The 23,124-nt window shown below is 42.9% G+C and overlaps 1 protein-coding gene across 3 annotated transcripts in view; it reads right to left on the bottom strand.

Annotated features, from left to right (window-relative positions):
• SHOC2 (SHOC2 leucine rich repeat scaffold protein) overlaps positions 1–11,791 on the bottom strand; it is a 70,219-nt gene extending 58,428 nt beyond the window's left edge. The window contains exon 1 of one of the 3 annotated variants that reach the window (XM_074875277.1): positions 11,723–11,791. The gene's annotated coding sequence lies outside the window, so the exon portion shown is untranslated. The other 2 variants (XM_074875276.1, XM_074875278.1) reach the window with 2 other exon arrangements.
• Between the last annotated feature and the right edge of the window lie 11,333 nt (positions 11,792–23,124).

Genomic DNA, 23,124 nt, shown 5'->3' with positions numbered 1-23,124 from the left:
TCAGGAGCTCTCAACTTGTTATTTATTATTTCTAGATATTGTTTCAAATATTAAAAGACTTGCATAAAAGCCACATTACTTCTTCAAGAACCACATGCCATCAAAAGTACCAAAATAAAGCTGGGAGTGATCTACAGGTGAATTCCATGAAATTCACAGTGAAAAGCAATCCCTCCTTTTTCATATATATATATACACACACACACACATATCACTTATAATGGTACAATTACAACGGTGTCAGCATGTCAGAGCACCTCATACTGAAAAGTGAGCCTTACAGACAAATGAGAAGCTTGACTTAAAAGAACCAAATTCCTTGCACTAGCTAATTAGTCTGCTCTGTGATCACGTTTAAGCTTTCATACCAGAAAAACGCATTTCACTTTGTCACTGCTTTTCAAGCTGGGATATTTTATTTACACTAGGCTGCAAGCACTAGGCAGTGCTAAAAGCTGCATATTAATAATAATAAAAACCAAACAGCACTCTCAGATGTAAAGTGCCCATGGTCATATTAGATGAAGAAAAAGGACCATACAACCAGTCCCCCCCCATCTGACTGATAACAGAACTTACAGTGCTCACCAGCTGGTAATTAGAGTTTCAACAGCAAGGAAAATCAGAATCCAAATAAATCCTAAGTGTTGGAGTTCTGGAACTATCATCTCTCTACTGGATTAATGTAAACCTCATATTAGAGCAACCACCTGAAAAGTGGTCAAAAACTGTGGGAAAAGTAACATTTCCAGCATTAATTCTATTCTATTCATCAAGTTCTGCCCAATTACTTTTGGTAACTGAAAAGCAGCATGTGTTTGTACTGGATGACTATATACACACACCTGCAGTACATACAGAGAAGCCAAAGTACAACCCCACAAATGCAAACTTGTTAACTAGTTCCTTAGTCTCTCATTTAGTTCATAAATAGGTTATACAACACTGAATTTCTATAAAAAATTATATTTTAAATAGGTATCCAAGGCTGTTGCCCATCTCACCTTCCGCTGCTTGAGAAAGTTGCTCAGAGAGGAAAGAAAGCTTACTCTTGATAGGGAGAAAAGGGTCTGAGCAGTCATTTTACACTCTGCACTTAAACAGACAACCTGAAATTCAGTCCACGAACTTTTACAGCCACACACAACCCATGCAGAACTTTCTCTGCAGCTCATCATCCTTTGCTCATTATCTCCAGACATGACAAACAAGTTACTGGTTTATCATTGAAAAAGTGCATGAGAAAAGTTCAAATCATTGTTATCTAATGCTTTTTCTAAATAGAAATCTAATAATCAGCAGCATTTTGAAAGTAGCAATCATGTACAAACCTTCCACGCTCTCTCCCCCTAGTTTTATTTGAAAACTTTATACCTCTAGATAGACTTGCAGAGTAACTCAATGGTCAAAGCATACCAGTTACTTGCAGAAAGTTCAGGCACGCACACATACTCTCGGTTAAGATGAATGGAGGTAGTATATACCTCATGTTACCCTGGGATAAGGGAACACAGACAAGCAGTAGCAACGAGTACTTTTCATGCTCTATACATCTTTTTGCCTTGCATTAACTGGTTTCTGTGTCACAAAATAAGAAATTTACAGAAAAGATTACAGAAAGTTATTCTGGAGCATTTCTTTTGATGGAAATGAGTGTAATGTATTTTCAGTGTTAATTAAGTGGCTTCAAATATGAATAGGGACCAAAAATTGACATTGTAAAAGTACAAAACAATGGGAAAAATCAGTAGTAGCAGCTCTAAAGCCTACTTTTATATTACCATGGCAGACAAATGATCAGTTTATATTAAATATTTTTGAAAGACAGCCAACAAGCTGGCCCAAAGAACAAACGGTGTGCAAACTGTGAAAGTGTCCCTGCTAACACGAGACAGGTTTAAGTGAAAAAGTTTCAGTAGGCACTGGAAGTCACAGAAGCGAAAGCTGTGACAAACACAGACTTCTCATCCCAAGACTTTACATGTTGAGAATAACACATAAACATTTGCTTGAAGAGACTGCAGTTGTATGTCCATACTTTATATACACCATTTGCTTTGAAACTAAGATGAGAGAAGCTTTCTTTTAGTATTATTAATACAGAGGATCATTAAATAAACAAGAGGTCACATACAGACTACAACCACTTCAGGATCCTTTCAGGCAACATGACTACTTGTCATGATACCACATGCTCAAAGGTCTTACACATTACTCTCCATGGCTTTCATTACTGACAAAAATTTCACAGCAGTAACGGTTTCACACCCCTTTGCTTTGCTCCACCTTTTGCTTGTCTGGAAGGAGTGAGGAGTTTGGGGTTGGGATCTACCTCTGCTCCTTATTCGTGGTGAGCTTGGTGTGGGTCACCTGGCTGGGTAGCCCCCCTAAGGCAGGTACTGGAATTGGGTTTCAGCTCCCACTGGCTCACAGCAGGGAAGGCAGAACAATCCCACTGCCACTGCTGCTGTTAAAAAATCTTCCCCGTAATTTCTGTGCTTTAGTTTCTCTACTCTAGTGCAAAAGGGATAGTGCATATCATGTAAAAAGGCCAGGTTAATTCAAAGCTATAAAAGGCTACTGTAACAGCAAGTTTAGAAATAACTATGATTTTCTCAGGGCCTTTGAAGCCGAACACTTCACCAAAAGCAACTGTACATCTTGAGAGATGCAAGCAGCTGCTCCAGAAGAGAAAAAACTAGTCCCTTATTCTCTTCTCTTTCTCTTCTATTTTTACACAACCTGATTTTAAGAAAAACGTTTAGGTTTTCATTACCACAGGAGGGCAGGAGCATGTAATGCTAGTGCCAATTTCTTCTTAGAGAGAGCAGAACAAACAGTGGGAGCTGGAACGCAGAAAGAGCCAAGTCAGAGACCCAGAGCATGATCAAAATTCACTCGTACCAGCGGAGTTAACTGCTTGTTAATGAAGGCGTATGCATCCCATCTGCTGGCTACAGAAGAGCTGGAATGGTTTCAAAAACATTCCAACACAGACATACCATCAAATATATGATGTGAACATGTGATCCATACTCAAAAGTTTACCCCACTGATTTCGGCAGGACCGAGTATAGACACAGATACACATGGGCACCAAGGTTGCAGGATACAAACCACGTCCTTGTCACACGTTAACTGTCCCTGCCCATTGAGAATAGAAATCCTTCCAGTGTAATTTGTTTATTCATTAATTCTGATTTCAGGAGAAAGTTCTGGCTTGCACCCAACAGCTAATTGGTTCAATAAACAGCATCTCGGTTTAGAAGAAGAAGAAAACATGATACTACAGTGAGAGCATGTAACTGAAACCTCGTTATCTGTTTGGGTATGACTTAGGGCTTCTCAAAAGAGCTGGATTGCAAAGAGCCCGTTTTAAAAGACAAGACAGTATACAGTTTAAATGCAAGAAATAACTACCAACATTTATCTAAAGACTTCTTACGAAGAAGAGAGAAGAGAAATTACTACTGTAAAAATGTGCCTAACGATGACCTAAGACACAGAAAATAAATTTATGGATTAGGTCATGGAAAAAAAAAAAAATCCAGGTTGTTGTATTTATTATTCAACTTACAACTCATGGCTATAATATTTAAACTTTTGTTTCCTTCCTAACCAGGCCTGCCACACACAATATGCTATCAAGAAAGCTGCCAAACAATTGTTTGAATATTCCAAAAAGCAAATACATAGCCCACTGTGAAAAACGAATATGATAACCTGAAATCTGCCATCATCTGCACGCTGTCCAAGAGTTCAATAGAGTTAAGAGGAACACACCAGAACAAAATTTGCTGCACAAAGACAAGTTCCCAGGTACCTTAATTCATGTTATTTACTAACATAAATTTCCCTTTATGTGAAATCATCTAGACCCTTAAATTCAATATAGCTCATGTAACTGCCAGTATTATAAAATTCTCTTTAATAAGAAATATTTTACGTTTTGCAAGTACTGTACAATAGCCATTATATTTTAAAATCTATTAGAACAGTAATTGTCACAGATTTAGTACGTTAACAAGAACATTTGAACTGAGGCTTCATTTAACCCATCCATCCCTTCAATAAGAAAATTGTGCAAGTCACTCCAAATTATGCATATTTTATAGGATCTTTCTTGGCTTTAAACCCTTTGATTTTATAATCATTTCTCTACAAGAAACATTTTAAAAAGTCATGTACTCTATGTCAGAAGCAACAGCAAAATGGGTTTTCATGGTACATCCTTCATATTCCGCTATGATCAGCATTTTGCAGGACTACACAGATGGATTCTCTCGTAGCCCTTCACTTCCTTGTTTAGGAGGTCACTTTTTTGCACTATTTCTTTTTATAAAGATCTATTTTTGACTGCTGTGAACTTTTGTTTACATATTAAGCCACCTGATGCCTCCAGGAGCCATATAGTTTGCTAGTGAAGTCATTTTCTCTCTGCTACACATAGTAACTCCATGTAACTAAATGCTTCTAAACAGGACTTGGCATTTACAGCAATCTGAAGACGACTCCTCTCTGCGCGGTTATCCCTTAGAATTAAAAGAAACACACAGTTCTGCTTTTCTGCAGTGGCTGACTCAAGGAGGAGGGGGAAGGGGAATATAAAAGAGCACAATAATCTACCATCACAATTTCAGAAATACAACAGTTCATCTAATGAAGAGAATAAGGATTATTCAATTATTTCCTTGCTTCGGACAGCTGAGGGTTGATTGGGGGTTTTTTTGTTGAGTTGGGAGGGAGGCACTGACAGAGATTATAGGATTTTTTTTTGTTATATGTTTTTTAATGAGGATGGAATAAACTCCAGTATTTTGGTGAATTAGGTATAACATGATGGAAAAATAAGACTGAAGCTAAGAACCTGAATCCTTCCACAGCACAAAGCACTTTACTCAGCACATGCAGTGGCACTGTATGTATAGCTTTAGCCAATTATCTACAGATTTACCAGGACCTTCACTGCTGTGTTATACGAGCTTTAAGTTAGTGACACGCTGAATTGCTTTCTTTTATTTTTAAAAAAATAATAATCTATGCAACAGTTAAAACATCAAAAAAGAATATTTTTTTGCTTTAAGTATTTGACATAACACAAGTATTTCCTCCCAGTAACAATTATCAATAAACACGCTTCATGCTGTGTATTACAAAACAGATTATAACCTAACTGTCAGCATCAAAAGAAATACAACAGTGAGAAATCTTATTATACGAAGACTGGACAGTTCACCTACTACAATTAGACAGGTTACCACTACTGCCAGTCACAGGAGAGAAGCCTCATACCGAAGAGACAGCAAAATCCCCTATTTGCCAAGATTTAGATCACTGGGACACTGGTGAGAGAAAGGAAACAGAAAAGAGAGAAGTCCGACTCCCCACAATCACTGCTGCACCTCGGCTACAAATAAATATCGGGCCCTGGTATTTTTGGCTGACAGTCAGGTATTTCTTTATAAAAGTAATAAATACGTTTATTTTTCTTCCCAGTCAACATAACATGCCAGACCAATGGATCGTTCTGACCATTCTAAATGTCATGAAACACCTTTTCAATCTCTGATTTAATACTAATTCCTCTTAGGAAGGAAACATCGAAAACATAGATCTAAATACAATAGCAAATCCTAAAGTGGTTTTGCCATATTCTTTGAGGTACTAAACCAACATTATCTGTAATATCTAATGGATAATTAAAATCCAAGTACACATGAAGCATAAATATACACAGTTTAAGGTTCTCAGGTGTCAGGGTTTCAAGATTGTTTTTATTCTTTCACTTAACATTATTTAACCTTCTATTTTCATGCCCATTACTACAAATACTTATTCTAAACTTCTAGTAGACATAAGTTTTTGACAGAATAAGTGTTAAAAATACTGTATTATAGTAATACGTATGTTGTTTGCAGCACTATGCAGAATACTTCATATATAAATGAATCATCAATCATCATACAGAAGTTCTAAGTAAACTTATGGTTTCTTGCAATGCTATCACTTACTGTTTCAGAAAACTTTTATTTCCAACAACAGGGTCATTCATCATATCCTTAACCTGAGCAACAACTACTGCTTCAATATGTGCAAACAAATGAGAGTGACAAGCTTCTAACATCAGATATATTAAAAAAAATGAACATTTGATTTAAACATACCTTTCTTGCTGCAGTTTTCACAAACTAAACCATGTAAGACAGAACAAACCCTAGGATTACAACTGATTAACCAAAGAAATATAAATAATAGTTTAATATATTACCCTTCCCAAAATTTGACACAATACATTAACAACAAGGCTGTAACTACAAGAAATGAATTCAAACCTTTTAAAAATCATTGTAGAATGCCATCTTTTAAAGTCTCTATGTATCTACTAATCAGTAAGAGTCAAGTAAGTGATGCTAATCGGTGTTCTATTTAACAACTTTGTAAAGCAAACTTCGGACAGATAGATGATGGCAATCTGCCACCAGTTCCCAAAAAGAGTGTCTGCTTTCCATCACATCACTGTATCGACACTTTCAAAGGAAATTTGGGGTGCTTCTGGTAAAGTTAGTCATGAGTCACCGAATGTTTCAGCACCGAAACAATGGTGGCACAACATTTCACATTCCTTATGCATAAAATATTCCCACAGACAGCTATAGGATTTCTGGAAATAAATGCAAAACCAAGCCTAAAGCAAACATGTTTTGCAATCCCAAATATAGTGAGTTTAGAAATAGTTGGTGAAAAACTGCTCAAGCTTTAATTTTTTTTTCCTCCAAGCGCCTTTATCAACCTGTGGGCTGAAAGGAGTGGGAGACTAGAACATGGGTAAGTTAAAATTGCACCTCATCGCAAACAGGCTTCACTATTTAATAAAGATGCGCTTCAGAACCCCTCCCCAAAGCAATACCAACCACGAACAAGATCTGTGCTACAGAAAGAAGCTATTTTAAAGCCTAGCAGTCAAAGCAGCAGAGAGTGAACTGAGATGTGCTGCAATATTTATGCAGCCATTATAATGCAAATGCATAAGGTATTAGAAAGGCTATTTGCATTGGTGCACAGCCCCCTCAGTCTATGTACAATGCCAACAGAAAGAACAATTAGGATGCATGCATAACAAAAAGCCTCTGACCACAGGGTAGGCAGGTCCACTGAACCGGATACAATATCTATGGGATCAACAGAGCTCCATGGAAATACTGTCTGCTGGATCACTCCATACATCTTGCTCATATGTAGAATATGAAGCATTTTAAGACACAAAAGCATGTAGAGGATTAGCATGGCAAAGGTAAGAGCAAGCTACAACCAATTTACTGCGAGCACCAGTCACATGTTTTTCGAGATGAGTTGGGCTGGAGCACAGCTCTCCTCCCCAGGGCTGCTCCTCTCTGCAAAACCCCAACACCACTAACAGACAAGTAGCAAACTTCCAACTATGCTAAAAAATAATAAACAAACAGCTACATACTTTCCTGTGTCAAAAAATACTCTCCAGCACTTTTTGTAACAAAAAGGCAGGCGTGCAATTCAGGATCTAATGTACATCCACTCTGAGAATACCGACTCTGTAGAGAAACCAAAAAGCAAACAAGTATGTTCAAGCCTTTCCTATTTTTTTTACATGTACACCCTAACGGTAAAACAATATTAAAAGAACCAAGTATACAGGCATGCCAGATTGTTTTAAGAAGTTCTTTGACCATGCATCCTAGTATTTATCTACACCAATTCACAGCCTCTTAACATATTCTCAGGCTAATCAGCATGACTACAATTATATGATAGGCTCTGTTCTCTCATGTATTTCTCTTGTAGAACAATACAGATAAAGTACTTCTTAAACTGCAGTGATCTTAGTCTAAAATTAACTACATGGTATAAAATTACTTTTTTTAAAAAAGAAATTATAAACACTGCATTTCTGTACAAAATATATCTGTTACCTAGAGGTTAATGATGGAAAATTTCTTAGTAATTAAAATTCCTTTTTTTATCCTGAGACCATTGTTTTGCTATACTGAAAATGCCTTTATTGAAACAAATTTGGTGTTGGAGAATGCCCAGATTTAATAGTATGTTATGTGTATTTCACAACACAGTCAAGCCCAAGCAACGCAGCAAAAACCAAGCAAATTAAGGTCAATGGCTAATACCAAAAACATTACCTGCTTTTTATACAACCTGTTACATTTTATCCCGGTACATTTTGTAACATAGCAAAAACTACTGTACCAAACAGACTAGACTATGTCAGCCGTTACAATTTTAATGTAAACAAGGGTTCATTTTATCTGTACAATCTAGTTACAACTGGCTGTTTAATCTTCACTACCGTGTCCTCCCCAGCCCTCTCACACACACACACACACACAAACCCACCAGAGAGAGAGAGACAGACAGAAATATCTCCTCTGAGATGCAGTTGCATGCAGTAAAAATAAATACAAGGTATTACAACGACAGAGAGGAAAGCAAGCCTTGCTTCAATTAAAAGAGCATCCACAAAGCTGCCGCACAAAAAAATAAAATAAAAAGCAACCAGCCTCGAAGCGTCTGGGGGGGAAATGCCGCTAGCCACGCTGAGCGAGAAGGCATGGCAGGCTGGACGCGGGTACACGTTACTGGCCGTGGGCCGGGAGCTACCCTGCACCCTGGCAAAGCACGGAGCCACCCAAAACCCACCCGCTGAGGAGGGCAGGGGCGAGGTGGGCATCGGGGCTGAGCCATCCCAGGGGCTACAGCGGGCGAGGGCAAGGGGCGAGCGCTGCCTTCCCCTCCTTCCACGCACACAAGTTTTCATCTTTCTTCAGACACAAAGGAAAACCTGATGCTAGAGAGAAAGGGCTCCTTTTTAGCACCCACCAAGATTCTCCACGACGGTATTTTGGAAACATCTGAGATGCCTTAATACAGTTTTATTTCCTTATCATCATACTAAACCTTTCTGAAAGAGAGCTCAGTTATTTGCAGGGCTTCCTCAGTCTTGCCAAGAGGGGATCACAGAAGGTGATCCTTCTCACTCCTAACAAGCAGAAGATACTTTTACAGGCTTAATTCAATTAACATGCATGACCACTATGCACACCTGCAAGCACATACATCCACCTATTTCACGGTTGCTGTGCACCGGTCAGCAGCAGCCGGCTAGCACGGTGACAAGCCAGGACCGCTGCACACACACTGCTTCAGCAGAAACACGCTTTTCTAGAAAGCCACAGCCAAGTAACAATCAATCCAAGGGTTTCCTAAAAGGCACACACACGCACAGCAATCTTCCGAGCAATTAATTTCTGTACATAGGCTAAGAGTGCAGGAAGACAGCTGGAGAAAATATTCGCCGTCTGAAGGAATCCCTTCAGTGATAGAAAACTCCTGGAGGAGAATACACCCGTCAGTGCGATTTAAGTGTCAACATAACAAAGAAACGCCCCTCCCAGCACCTCCTGCCTTACGGATATGTCACGCTGGAAAGGAAAAACTAGACTGGGAACAGCAGCTATTCGCCATCAGCACTGTTTACCAACCCTAGCCTTGCCATCACCCCTGAGAAAAAATGTTGGGGATTGTTTAACATTTCTAGAAAGAGCAGAATAGAGGGATGTGGCAGAAGACAGCATCCTCTTTGAGGATTCCTCAGTATTCCGCAAAGGAAGGCTGTGGACACAAGGCGAGCTTTGTCTGGAATCATCTTTCTGTATTACAGGATTACATATAAAATTAGTTTTGCCTGATGTACATGTTTTGCCTTGCCACACGTACAGAAATCCTGATGGCTGACAAACATTATCCTAAATTAAAAGGAATCCAGCTTCAAATTAGTAAAATAATCTCCCATTTTACTCATCCAGAGCAAAGAATAATTACACAGAAAACCAAAATAGTCAAACCCAAATCATTCAACAGGAATTAAGAGGATAAGGGCGTTACTAAAATTAAAATGTATGCACAACAGTGTAATAACAAATTCAGAGGATACACTAAATCTTTCCCAAATCCAGGCTAGGATTATATCAAGATCACCATACAACATATGCCTGAAATATGGCTGTAAATAAGTGTGACTTAATTTGACCACCACCTACTTTAAGCCCTTGATTTTATAAATAGAAGCATCCAATAATGACTAGTGGTTTAAAAAAAAAAAAAAAAAACAACCACACAACACAGTTTATAAGGTAAAAAAGAAACAATAAGTAGAAAGTCAAATATGCAAAAAAGAAACGGCAGAAAATTAAGACCCTTAAAGTAATTACTAAAACCATCTTAATTTCTACTTTGATAGTCAAAAAAAATCCTGACCAACTACTGCAGCAATGACAATACACACAATTACAACTCCTTGATCATGAATATTCTGCCTTGAAAGTGTCTGCACATGTGCAGTACTGGATAAAGCGTATGCTTCCATAGTCCCATCTCAAATACGGGAGTTAAAGATTACTAGTACTATTTCAGTACTTTCTAACTGTTTTCTCACACATTGTGACTTTTTATTCCATGTCCATACCTGCTCCTAAATAAGCCAGTAAAGTCAAGCAGCAAGACAGTTTCACCAAACTTCAGTTCTGCTGAATTTCTGAATAGCTCACACCCAGTCGCAATTTTAGTCAACACACATGGCCGTTCACCTTACCTGAGGTTACTACAGCTTTTTAACCGTTTCCTAGAGAAAGATACATACAACTCGGTGAAAGCACCTTCTACAGGCACAAATACACGCGGGAAGCTGTCACACCGCTTTCTCTGCAACACCTCTCCGTTTTAAATACCGGGAGAATCACCTGGCTAGACAGGAAGGCGACGACTTTTGAAACGAGATTCTGCCACTCCGGCTCCATCAGAACTGCCACAATCGGGTGAAACAGGAAAAGAGCCTCACGCCTATACGAGAGGGTGGGGGACAGCACTCACACACACAGGAGCAGATGTAATCATTACCCTGAACGCCGGTAATCATTACCCTGAGCGTCAGTGCCACTACACACACGCGAAGTCTCTTAAATTTCTCTCTGCCAGCTCTCGGTACCGGGAGCAGGAGGGGAGGAGGAGAGGTGAGGCTGTAAAACGGAGCTTCCTCCTTTTTTTTTTTTCTTTTTTTTTTTTTTTATGTTGTTGTTGTGGCGGTGGCTGGTCGATGCCATCGCCCGGCAGCACGGAGGAGCGGGGCAGCCCCGCCGCCGAGCCCAGCGGGGCGATCGGCCGCCGCCGCCCCGCCGCCCGCACCGGGCGGCCCCCGGCCCGGCCCGGCCCACCTGCCCCGGGCCCCGCGGCTGCCGGGCGGGGCTGCACCCCCCGGGGCGCGCACACACACACAGACACACACACAGACACACACACTCGCCGGGTACCGGTGCACGGAGCCCGGGCGCGCTGCCCCGCTGCCTCCCGCCGCCGACCCCCCGCGCTGGGGCGGCTCGGGGCGCGCCCCCCCCCCGGTTACCTGCCGCCCGGGCCCTCCCCGCCTTTGTGCCCGCGGCCTCCCGCCTCCTTCGCCGCCGCCCCCGGCCGCCGCCAGGCCCACCCCGCCCGCTGTCAGCCGCCGCCTCAGCGCGTCCCGACGCCCCCGCCGGCGGCGACCCCCGCCGCCGCACCCCTCCTCCCCCGGCCCGCCGCGGCCCCGCGCCCGGCCGCCCCGTACCGTGCGGCTCCGCCATCCTCCCGAGGCGCGCTCGGCCCCCCCCCTCCCCGCCCGCCCCTGCCGGCCACCGTCTCTGCGCACCGAGCCGTCACGGGACTCCCCGCCCACAGACCTCCCGCGGCACCATGGGGGCGGGCCCGCCGAGGCGCGGGGCGACCGACCGCTTCCAGGTTATGGCGCCGCCGCCATCTTGGCGGCGGGCGGAAGTGGCCCGGTTGCCCCTGGCGACGGCGGGGCGGGAAGGGCTGTACGGGCTCGGCACCGGCTCTGCACCGGCTGTACGGGCTCGGCACCGGCCTCCCGGGGCGGGAGCGGTAGCAAAGCGCGCTCAGGAGGGGCTCCCCGCTGTCTCTGCCGCCTGTCTCGGGGTCCCGTAAGCCCCGCGGGGCCTGGTCGCGGCCTGGGCCTCCCCGCCGCCGCCCCTCAGCGCCCACCGCTGCGGCTGTCGGGCAGCCTGAACCGGTAACCAGCTCTGCGCCGCCTCACACCGGACCCCCCGTGGCCGCACATGCCGGTGAAACCTTCCGTCGTGTCACCGCTGTGACACCGGGGAGAAACTTCTGTCAAGATTTCCCCGAGTGAGGAGGACAGCCCATAGCTCCGTGGGGCTCATTAAAGTGTTACAAGAAACAGGAGCTATTTTCCCGTCAGTCCAACTGTCTAACTGGAGATTTTGGCCCCCAGGACAGACAGGATCAGAAATTCTAAAAGTAATGAGTTCATATGAAGTAGCTCTTCTCAGTGCTGTACGTGCGTCACACAGCCACCCTGCTCCTGGTCACCTTTAGCTGCTGAGACATTATGAAAGAGATGGACCAGGGGACTCTGACATTCCCATGTTTCCTTCTTCTACAAAATCGGGACCATCCCCACTTGGCACCTACTATAACCTCACACCAATGTGCTGCTATTCTTGCTGTAGGAGATACCACAAGCTAAGCGTGACCAAGCTGGCACTGCAAGGGATACATGGGAGCCACAAGAAATGGTGGTAGCCATTCAGAAGGTGGCAACCATGCCTCGGTGTAGACAAATACGCTCAAGTGGACAGAGCATCTGCGCTCAGTCGTCATTTGATTTCAGATGGGATTTAAAAGCAAGTTCTTTGATGACTTCTTACAACAGATCTTTCAGTATTTTGCTGAGAAAGGTTTTGCTTTTTAATGCTAAATTCTCAGGCGGTTGCAATCAGTTTTCCTTTCGAGCCTAGATGGATTCTGCACTGCAGTAGTAGCTCAACTGTCTAATTTCTAAAACACACTAAAGCTAACGGGAGTCTACTAATTGATCTCAGTACTTGCTGGTCTGGACTGGTCCCACTGGCTCACCTTCGAAAGGAACAGCAGCTGCCTCAGCAGAATCAAAACCATGAGTAAATTTCGGAGCCGTTTCCTACCTCAGATAGTCAGGTCTAAGTATCTGCTATTTCCATCAGTTTTTTTACAATTTTTGGCAACCATCGAGGCTAGTTTCAGTGAAATGAGGCTATTCACGTTCAATTAGCTGCATTCTGACAGTTTCCTTTGTGTGATTCTTTGGCAAACCAGACAGTTCAATGTGGCTACATGCTTTTTTACTAATAAATGCTGGACAGCGTTAAAAGCATAATTGGCTTTTTGGCATAATGGGTCACAGGGCAGAAACCAGGTGTAATTTCCTCATGACAATATTTCTTACAATGACTGGATGTTTCTTTGTTGTTATTACTCAGTAAAACATTCCGTGCAGACAGTGCACCGATCCCCTACAAGATATGGAAATGCAAGCTTTGCCCTGAAAAGCTTGGAACCTGAAAGAATTTCTTCTTGTGTAGCTTATTTTAACACACACAGATGTCTACATATAACTACATCTTCTGTATTAAAGACCATAGCGTGCATTCACCACGCATAGGGAAGATCTGAATGTTTTGTTGACCCTGTACTGTACCTTTACATTTCTCAGACTCTTTGTGTGCAAAGTGCCACTGCCCAGTTGCTTTGAAGAAGTATGTACAAAGGATACATGCCACATGTACTCCAGTTCTGTTAGAGATTTTACTTCTGTTTCTGCTTGCTTTGCTTTCAAATATATGATTTGAAATCTAAAAAAAATGTTACTTTATACTCAAAACAACTGGCTTGCTGTTTTCATGATGAAACATAAAACCAAAAAGCTGATATAAAGCAGGACAGGACAATTGTCACTAGACAAGGAATCAGCCAAGAAATTTACACTGGTAACTCCACCCTTCTGCTGCAATTCCTTAAATATGTCTTATGAGATTAGACCGATACTACAGTAATACTTGTGCCAACAATCAGAACTAACAGACATTTTTGCAAAGGCAGAATTCATACACACAAGATTTGTTTTTAATCTGCACAAATGGAGTAGTTAATTTTATACCCTCCTACTGGATGCTGGAGAGCTCAGCTCCAACCTACTCTCAGCCTCCATCAGCACTGTTTGTCCCCAAATCTTCATCGACGCAGACCTGGCCCAGTGTCGAAGGTAAGTATAAGAGTCACAGTCCTTAGAAGTATTAGTTAAGGGTTTCTCAGGATTAGGAGACTACGCTGACAGGCCCATATTTTGAACCTTGTGGTACTGCGACTGAATACCTTTCTTTAAGAGGTCAGAGGTACCTCAGTCCCCATTGCCCCAGAAAACCCATAGAACTGTGAGGATCTTGAATTACTGCCATTCACACTGAAATGAACAGGAGGGGATATTATTGATGCCCATACAGTGGCATGTATAATTAATGAGCATTTCATAACCTACATGCATACAGGTTCTGAAGGTTTCACTGCCAATTTCATTTGGACATTGCCTAACTTTTAAACGCTTGGCTTTGCAACCTTCATAATGTTCCTTTAACACCCGTAGCATTTCCTGTGTTCCTAAAAAGGACAACTGTTGGTGCAGGGTCACACAGCACCACAGCACCTCTATGGGTCATCAGCCATGCTCATACCTTTGTATAGCCAACACAGATCTCTGCCCCTTTTACTGAAAGAGACACAGATAGCAACAGCGGTCTGTTGTCCTCCATCTAGACCAGTAGTGGATGGGGATGAGTGTTGGAATTTGGATTATTCAGAGGATTTATAAGGCCATTCCTAAGGCTATTTAATATTTACACAGTTGTTTCAAGCATGTTTCTACGAAGCGGTGTGATTTATTAGGAGCTAGCTCTTACACAATGAACTAAAATAAAGCAATTAATTAGCTAAGCTTGCTTAAGCTGACCACAAGATCAATCTAGCAACTTCAGAATCATCCTTGGCTGAATTCAGATACCTCTGATAGAATAGCCCCACTTGCCTCTTCTTAATTTAGTGGCTGCCAGACTAATGAATTGACCCTTTCTCTCTTGGTCATGTGGCCTTTTCACTACCTCCTCCCAACTGTAAAATTTTTGTCATCTAACTACAAGAAAGCCCGGTCTCCTCCCCCAGGCAGGCAGCTGCCACCGCCTCGTCCAAGGACACTCAATTCTAGTTGTTTCTGTACTGCGGGCTGTGGCAGACAGCACAAGAGGCAAGTTCTTTGCCAGCTGAGCCAACATGAAGGCCAGCCTCGGGGAAGCTCTGTCCCACTTCCAGCTCTGGAATTTGGGACGTCCCAGCAAGCACAGCCTGTTGCACCCCTTTCCACCCAGGAACCCCTCTGCTCTGCCCTGTGTGGGGCTGCCTCCCACAGCTCTCCCCTGGTACTCCATTCCCTTCCCCTCTGCCTGTGCCTGACCTCCACTTCCAGACTTCGATCACCTGTTCCTTCCCCAGGCTGTCTCTCCTTTCTTAACCTTCAGTAGGACCTCTAGCTTTTTCCCCATGCCAGGTCCTAGTTCAGGCTCTTGTCTGGTTCTTCTCACCACCTATCCCCTTGACTTTCCTGTCTCTTCCTTCTTGTCTCCTTGTACTGGCAAACACTATTCTGTGCCTTCTGTCCCTTCCCTGCTGCCAGTTCCTTGCCAGCCAGTCTCAGCATAAAACTCCTCTAATTCCTGGTTTCACTTTCTTTGTGAATCTCAATCTCCCTCTATCATGTCTCAAACCTCCAGACTCCCAGTCCTAAGTTTTATCTTCCTCTCATCTATGCTTCAATCTACCCAGACCTTCCTGCCCTATCCTATTCCTTCCCCTCCTCTTGAATCGTTGGTTTATCAGACGTTTGGCTTTAGTCTCTTAGCCGAGGGTTTAGTTGTTCTGGGGGAGAGGAGTGTGCTTTTGGAGGCTGATGGCACGACAATGCCCATTTCATTTTGTGAGCATCATACCGATCACGAAAATAGTGTATGGCTTTGTTATTGCTTTTCTATCTTCCCCTTGAGTGTCCCCTTGGCTCCACTGCCTTTATTATGAGTATACAAAAACTGGGAATGCTGGCAATAGTTGGCACAACTCAGGAGCTGAAGGGGAGAGAGGAAGGGTGCTAGGCACAGACACCATACCTGGAGGATGCACACAGACATTCAGAGCCCTTGTCAATGTCTGGAAGCTAATACTCCAACGGAGCAGCTGACAATAAGATCTGGCACATTGAAAACAGAGACTGCCCCACCAGAGCGAAAGCGTCTCCTTGGTGCTAGATGCTGTTGCAATACAAAGAAGGATGCAAAGAAAGGGAACCTCAAAATGTGATTCTCTGTTGTAGGACTCTACAGTACAGTAAGATGTTGCTATTTTTGCTGTCTGTTCCTTTTATGTGTTCAGAGTCAGGTCTGCTTACTTGAGTGACAAATTATTTTTGCTTTTCCGTCCAGTTGGTTCTACAAAGCAAATGTATGATAAAACGACAGAGTTTGATGAAGGTACCTATGTTCTCAAAACCAAGCAGCGTGACTTAGGGTTGTAAAACTATCATGTAAAAAACAGTTCTGGTCCTGCCAGCTTCAACTTTCAACTCATTAGCCACCTATCTATGTTTGTCAGGCTGTTAGCAATTTTTTAAAGATACTTCCTAGGTCTTACAGGAGCTCTCCCAGGTGAAAAGACAGGACATATCAATGCTGAAACAGCACATCCAGAATGCCATGCACAAAATTATTTTCTATTATTTACTTGTATGCACACAAACTTTTTCAAGTATGTGCTGTGTCCTAACTGCCCCAGGGCCAGCAATTCTTCAGTTTATTTAGTGCAAGGGAAAACTGCAAAGCCAGCAGGCTATCAAGCAAGCTAATCTTCAATTATATAAATGGAGAGTCAACCAGTTCAAACAATTTATCTGTCAAAGTCAACACTACAAACAACAGAAACAAGCAAGAGCTTTTTCATTCACAACAGATAATAAACTGTATTTTTTTAGTGTAGATATTCTAGACAGGATAGTATCAGCTGTTAGAAACTCCTACTTTTCTCTACAGTGAAAGACAGGGCAAATTAAAGGCTTCAGTTTTCTGTACTTTGAAAGGGGAGAAAGGCTGGAATGAAAAACTCAGTTAAACTGAAACAGATGCTGATTATTCCAGCTCCAGTCAGGCCATCCCTAAAGAAACCAACCTTTCTTGACTTCATTTCATTCTTCCAGTACTTGTAAATCCTTTTCTGACATCCCAGAGTAACACAAAAGGACAAAGTAGGATCCAACAGGACATTCTGTGCTCTGGTGGAGAAGCTTCTCTTAGCTTGGGTCTGCAGCACCTGAATTTCAGTAGGCAATGTGCCTACCAAAGACTAACCGTGTCCAGGACTACCGTAACTCCCACAACTAAGGGGCAAGAGGATATGGATATTCACAAAAGCTAGTTTAAATCTACAGAGGTTAAGCTTCCTCTGTAGTCAATAAGATAAGCCTGTGCTTAGGCACTCTGAATCATATTCTGAAGAAATCACTTTTTCCATTGACCTCATGCAGACCCTGGGGAGTTGAGCTTTCCAAGGGAAAAGCCACTTCCTCCCCAGGAAAGTGCATTCAAGCCTAAGTGGCTGTGGGTTCACCAGCTTTTTACATGCTGTTGGACTCAGATGCTGCGTGAGCACTGTAGATCTGCATGCCTGCAGGTGGTACAAGACATCTCCTACCATGGTACCTGTTTCACTTGGCTCTCATGTCAGCCTTCTAAAACTGGCTGGCACCAATAAACTGGTATGGTGTGGCTTAGATTTCATTTACACTGCATGTTGTTTCATGCCTTCAAAGGTCCGTGAAGATTAGTACCAGGCTGACTGGTATGGCACGGTACATAGGAATGTGAGTTTTTCTCTACTGAACTTCACACAAGGGCATGTTCTGCCTCCATTCCGCATAAAAGAGGGAGCAGGCTTCCACTTCCCCATTGTCCTCTCTGATCTTCAGTCCCTAACAGCCACAACAGGGTAGCAGTGTAACCTGTCCTTCAAAGAGAGAACCTGAAGACAACCAGTTCTGTACTGGTATCATTTTTACTGATAAAGGTGTGAAGCCAAAGGAAGGAGGCTCCCGCAGTAGCCAAGAAAGGGGAAAGGTCTTGGGGAGTGGTGGCCCCAGGAAGGCAGAACAATTTTATTATGAGTTTTTTTAAGATTAGTATAAACAACTCACTGTGTCCTAAAAGTGACTGGGAGTGGCAGCACATCCATGCTGAGCTGTGTAAAAAAGCCAGCTGCCCCATGCCCAGGCAAGTATCATTGCCAGCAGGTTAACCAAGGCCACAGGCAGAAGCAGTTTTACTTTGGATTACATCTTGTCATGGCTGCAAGCTCCTCTGTCTGAAATGTGGAAGATGAAGATCAGCTGAACAGAAGAGTCCCCAGGAAAACAAACAAACAACCCTCATTCACATTCTCACAAAGAGAAAAAAATTATTTAAAAGTAATTTGGGAAGGGAAAATTGAGTTGGAATAAAATATTTGCCTGTTGGTTTTAATAGCCGCAGCCCTGGTATCTATTTTCTCTCCCTCTTCCAGACTGTCAGCAGGGATTGAGTGTTCTCCTGGAGCCAGGGATGGATTTCCTGAATGGTGACAAATAGCAGTAAAGCCTGGAGTCAATTCCACAGTGAAATCATTATATAAATGGCTTTTTCCTGCAGGAAAGAGATGGATGAAAAATAAAACAAATCAGAAAATAGCATGAAATGAGTAATCTTACAGTTCAGTTATGAGAAGCACAAAGAACAACCCTAACAACGATGCTGGCTCAGTTGGGGAGCCAGGTGTTACAGGGAGTCCACCTGTAAAGGAAAATTGTAGTTGAGAATTTCTGAAAAAAAACTCTGAGAACTAGACCATTCAGGTGCAGAGTGATCTTCTAAAAGGACATCATGAAACTCCTTCCGCCCAGAGCCATGAAAACTAGAGCAGAGTAAGTGTGAGCAACCCTAATATTTATTATTACCGTGGTAGTGCACAGGAGCCTTGATCTTGATTTTGTGTGGGGCGTGCTGTACAAAAAGAGTGTTCTGATTCAGAGACTGAAAGCTAAATGTAAGACCAGAAAAATGACACGCATTTGTCACAGACGCAGGGAGCATGAGGAAAGAAAAGCAGTCAGCGTGCTGCCAAGTTTTTTTATAGGCCATACGGACAAGGAGAGCGTTGGAGAGAGCTCTGAAAGATGATTTTTTCAACACACATTAATAAGGGGTTGGTTGCAAGGCTGGGAGGAAGCGTAGAGATGTTTGAAATGGTAACAAGTAGGCAGTGGAACTGGTCATCACAAGCTGATCTCAGGAAAGAATTGACATCCTGGTAATACTCTGAAACAGATGAACAGGGATGGGCTAGGGAGAGACGGCTCTTGAAGAGGCAGGCGTTTGACACACAAGGAAAGAGAGAGTTAGTAGACAGAAAAGAAAGAAGCAACACAGAGCGACGGGCTAAGAACAGTCCTGCATTGTGAGGACAAGGGCTTGGTTATTCAAGAGTTTTCTTTCCCCCTCTTGTTTCTCAGGGGGAGGAGCGGCATTTCAAGGGAGAATAATACAATCATTTGACTGTGTTAAGAGATTTATGGTCTGACTTTACCATGTGTTAAAATATTGATTCTCTTTCTAACGTATGCTTTAGATATTGACATTTTTTCTGTATAGAAGACTGACTTCTGCATACAAAAGCTGGGACTTCATAGTAGGATCCAGCAATGCTGGGTAAATACAAAGTGACGTAAGTGAAGCACAAGTCTCAGATTTTTTCCACTCAATTAAATAAAGATAGCAAGAGAGACACTGAGCAGTGCGTGGCGGTGAGAAGCTGGAATAATTAAACAATAATATGACAGACGGTGCATTTACAGGCAATTACAGCATGCCTCTGCTGGCACTTTAAGGCACAAGGCCAATGACTTAAGCGATTCAAACCACACAAGTAGAGCAGTAACCTCCTAGAAATGCCAGTATAGAGCATCTGGTTTGGGAGTCCAGAATGGGACTTGCACGTAGCAATAAGACAGGCAGTCAGGTCTCTGCATTTTCCGGACATTATTACTGCTAGAGATAGAGCAGGAAGAGCAGCCCGTCAAAAAGCTGTTTCTGTGTCCCCTGGATAATAAATTTCCAGGCACTTTTACATACGTAGCAGTGAAAGACAAATCTTCACACTGAATAAGGACGTCTCCTTCTTGCTTTGTGCATACAGCTTGAGGATACCACTGCATCAAATGACAGATTTAAAATAAGTATATTCAGAAAGCTCAACCAAAAGAAATCACTCATCTGTCAACTCCCTTCCAACAACAAGGACTGGGTTAAACATCAAGCTATCAAGCTTCAGGCTCAAGCTTTGCACAAGGCTTTCTGTTCCCCGCCTTACTCCACCCAGTAAACCCAAACCACCTTCCTCCTCCTGTCTCTGAAGAAGATGGGCTCTGTGTCCCATGGTACCACTCAGCAGCTTAAGGGGACAATTGCATGAAATCTGCACGTGTATTTTTGAAGGCATTGGTATGCATTATTCAACACACCGGTCATGCTGGTACACTACATTTCTGACTTCATCAGCACATATAGAGGTGAAACAAGCTCTAGATTTTTAGAAAAGAAGGAGCAAGAAAAGACAGAGAGATCTGCCTGGAAAGCAAACACAGATCAGGTGTTGTTAAAAGCTTCTTAAACTGTCAACGAAGTATTTACTTAGAACAGAAAATCACCTTCAAGATGGGTAATTCTCATGAAAGTGGCTTTATTTTTAAACACCCCATGTCTGGAGCTACATGATTATACAGGACTCTAAACCAGATTTTTGTTTTTAAAGCAAGGACTTGATTCCAGACTTTCTTGTCATATGGAAAAAATGGAAAACATGAACTTGAAAGGCTCAAAAAGCAGAATGAAAATAAAAAGCATTTAAAATGTATAAAGACAAACAACAAGCCTCATAAACAAATGGGTCTGGCAACATTGCTTCACCTAAATGCTTTTTTCTTCTACTTAATAGGAGACGTTTCTCAAGACTTAAAATAAGTGTTGTTTTGTATCTGCAGGGCTTTCAGCAAGCGGCTGCCACATTACGAAACTCTCTGGGTTCCAGCAATGCACATCTCTGCTGTCTGCTGCACTCAGAGTATATGGGAGGAGGAGGAGGAGGAAAACAAGCTTATCATTTATAAAATTATTGCTGGTTTTGTGGTTGTGAGGCTTTCTGCAGCGTACAAGAATAACTTGTTTGTGACATCAGTAAAATAGGGATATGCAACCTAGAGCGCATTGTCCTCTCTGAGGATACCACTCTCACGCTTCATCAAATAACACTGGATTTTATCCGAAGGTCAAGTCTCAGGACCTTAGGAAGCTGCATGCCATGGGGACACAGCTTGAGACTTGGGCATCATTATGCTGTGCGCAGGGATGGTGTTGTTCTGACTTCTCCGGCCACGTGGGGTGGCACCAAGACAATGCACTGACTCAGCAGGGTCCCACTGCAAGTGCATGGGTGCTTTTCCGAGATTGAAGAGTTTTGGCAAAGTATTTCAGCTTTCTGGATGTTTCTGGCAACCGGAAATGCCAATGAGAGAAATGAGAGTATGTTCAAGCACATATTGACCCCAGAGGCAGAAAATGGAAAAAAATAGGTATAACTACACTTCTTTAGCAGAAGAAAAGATCAGGTCCCTCATCTTTAATTGGAAAGGTCACATCTTCTCTTGTTCTTCTTCCAACAAAACAAGGGGAATTAGATCCTCTATGCCAGGCTTTCCTCTCCTCTCAACTATGGCTAACACCACTCTAGTGAGTAAATACCAGCCTTACTCAAAACTAAACCCATTCCTGCTTTTAAGGCACTTTGAAAAGCATGATATTAAGCTGCAGACAATGCCCATGTCTTTCTGCTCCAGTCCTGAAGGTGGTAACTGTTTTTTCCCAACGGAAGGAGGTGTCTCAAAAGCAGACTTACTAGAGAGTGTTGAAAACAATCTCCACAATCACGCCTGTCCCAGTGCTATCAGCTTTCTAGACAGGCTGCCAAGTTGGCATTTGACTAGCTAAGAAAATGGATTTAGCACATGATGCCAGATTCCACTTCTCAGTCACTAAAATGCTCAAGTAACAAACTGAGTTGACCATTGTTTCTTATCACCAAGCAAACAAACCCCGTTGGCAGGAAAACTGTGTTTGGAAAGTGATTCCCTACATGACTGAGATGGGCTCTGGTTGCTATAAATGCCAATCCTCACAGAATGCTGTACTCCAGGTGGTCATCGGCACTGTGAAGGACACTGTCAAAAAACGTAGCCTGCAATTTGATTTCAGTGTCTTACTTTCAGTTCATCTTCTGTTGCTCTGCAGGCCACATTTGTTAGCACAGGAATAATTTGGTTTCACAGTGCAAGATTTTCAGTCATAACTGGCTGTCTTTTATGTTCATTTTTAGCCATAGCCAAGATGCTGGACCAGATTTTAAAAACAAACAAACAAACAAACAACTACCAAATTACTGATCTGCAAATTGCATGTACTGTTTAAAATGCCCTGGTCTACAAACACCTCGTCTTCATAAATCAGTCCCTAGTCTTTTCCTTTCCAATCAGTATGAAATACTAATTGGCACACAGACTAGCACACCAGACAAAAGAGCTTTTCCCACTGAAATCAGTGGGAATGCTTCTGTGCACTCAAAGGGTGGAGAAGGATGTCCCAAGCAAGCACATCCATTTTATAGCCTCATTAATCCCAATCTTCTGACCTGAAAGTGGAATGAATACGTGAATCGCAGCAAAATGGACCCACTTCTGTGCTGCCCCGGACCAAACCAGAAGTGTTATCTTTGGCCGACTCCACAAAAGGCAGGAAGTAGGAGACCAGCTCTCACCCGCTGCAGGTTCTCTGCTGGCCTCCAACCCAACAAGCAGGCAAGGCTTCAAGTGAGCTGGAAGTGGGCTACCTGAGGGACCGGCAGTTTCCTACTCTAGGTTGCCTCAGAGGAAAAAGGAAATCAGTCTGGAACAATGCAGACAGAGGCTTTAAATAACTACCAGAGAGGTGCCGCTTACTGGAAGTTAAAAGTTTTATCGCAGGTCTCCCAGCAAACCTAAACCTTGGATCACATAGCTGACAGGTCAACAGTGCGGTGCCTGAGCTA

The sequence above is a fragment of the Strix uralensis genome, chromosome 7 (genome assembly GCF_047716275.1).
Source record: "Strix uralensis isolate ZFMK-TIS-50842 chromosome 7, bStrUra1, whole genome shotgun sequence".
NCBI classification, from domain to species: domain Eukaryota; kingdom Metazoa; phylum Chordata; class Aves; order Strigiformes; family Strigidae; genus Strix; species Strix uralensis.
The sequence above is the reverse complement of the archived record's forward strand: the minus strand, read 5'-3'. Positions and strand labels throughout refer to the sequence as shown.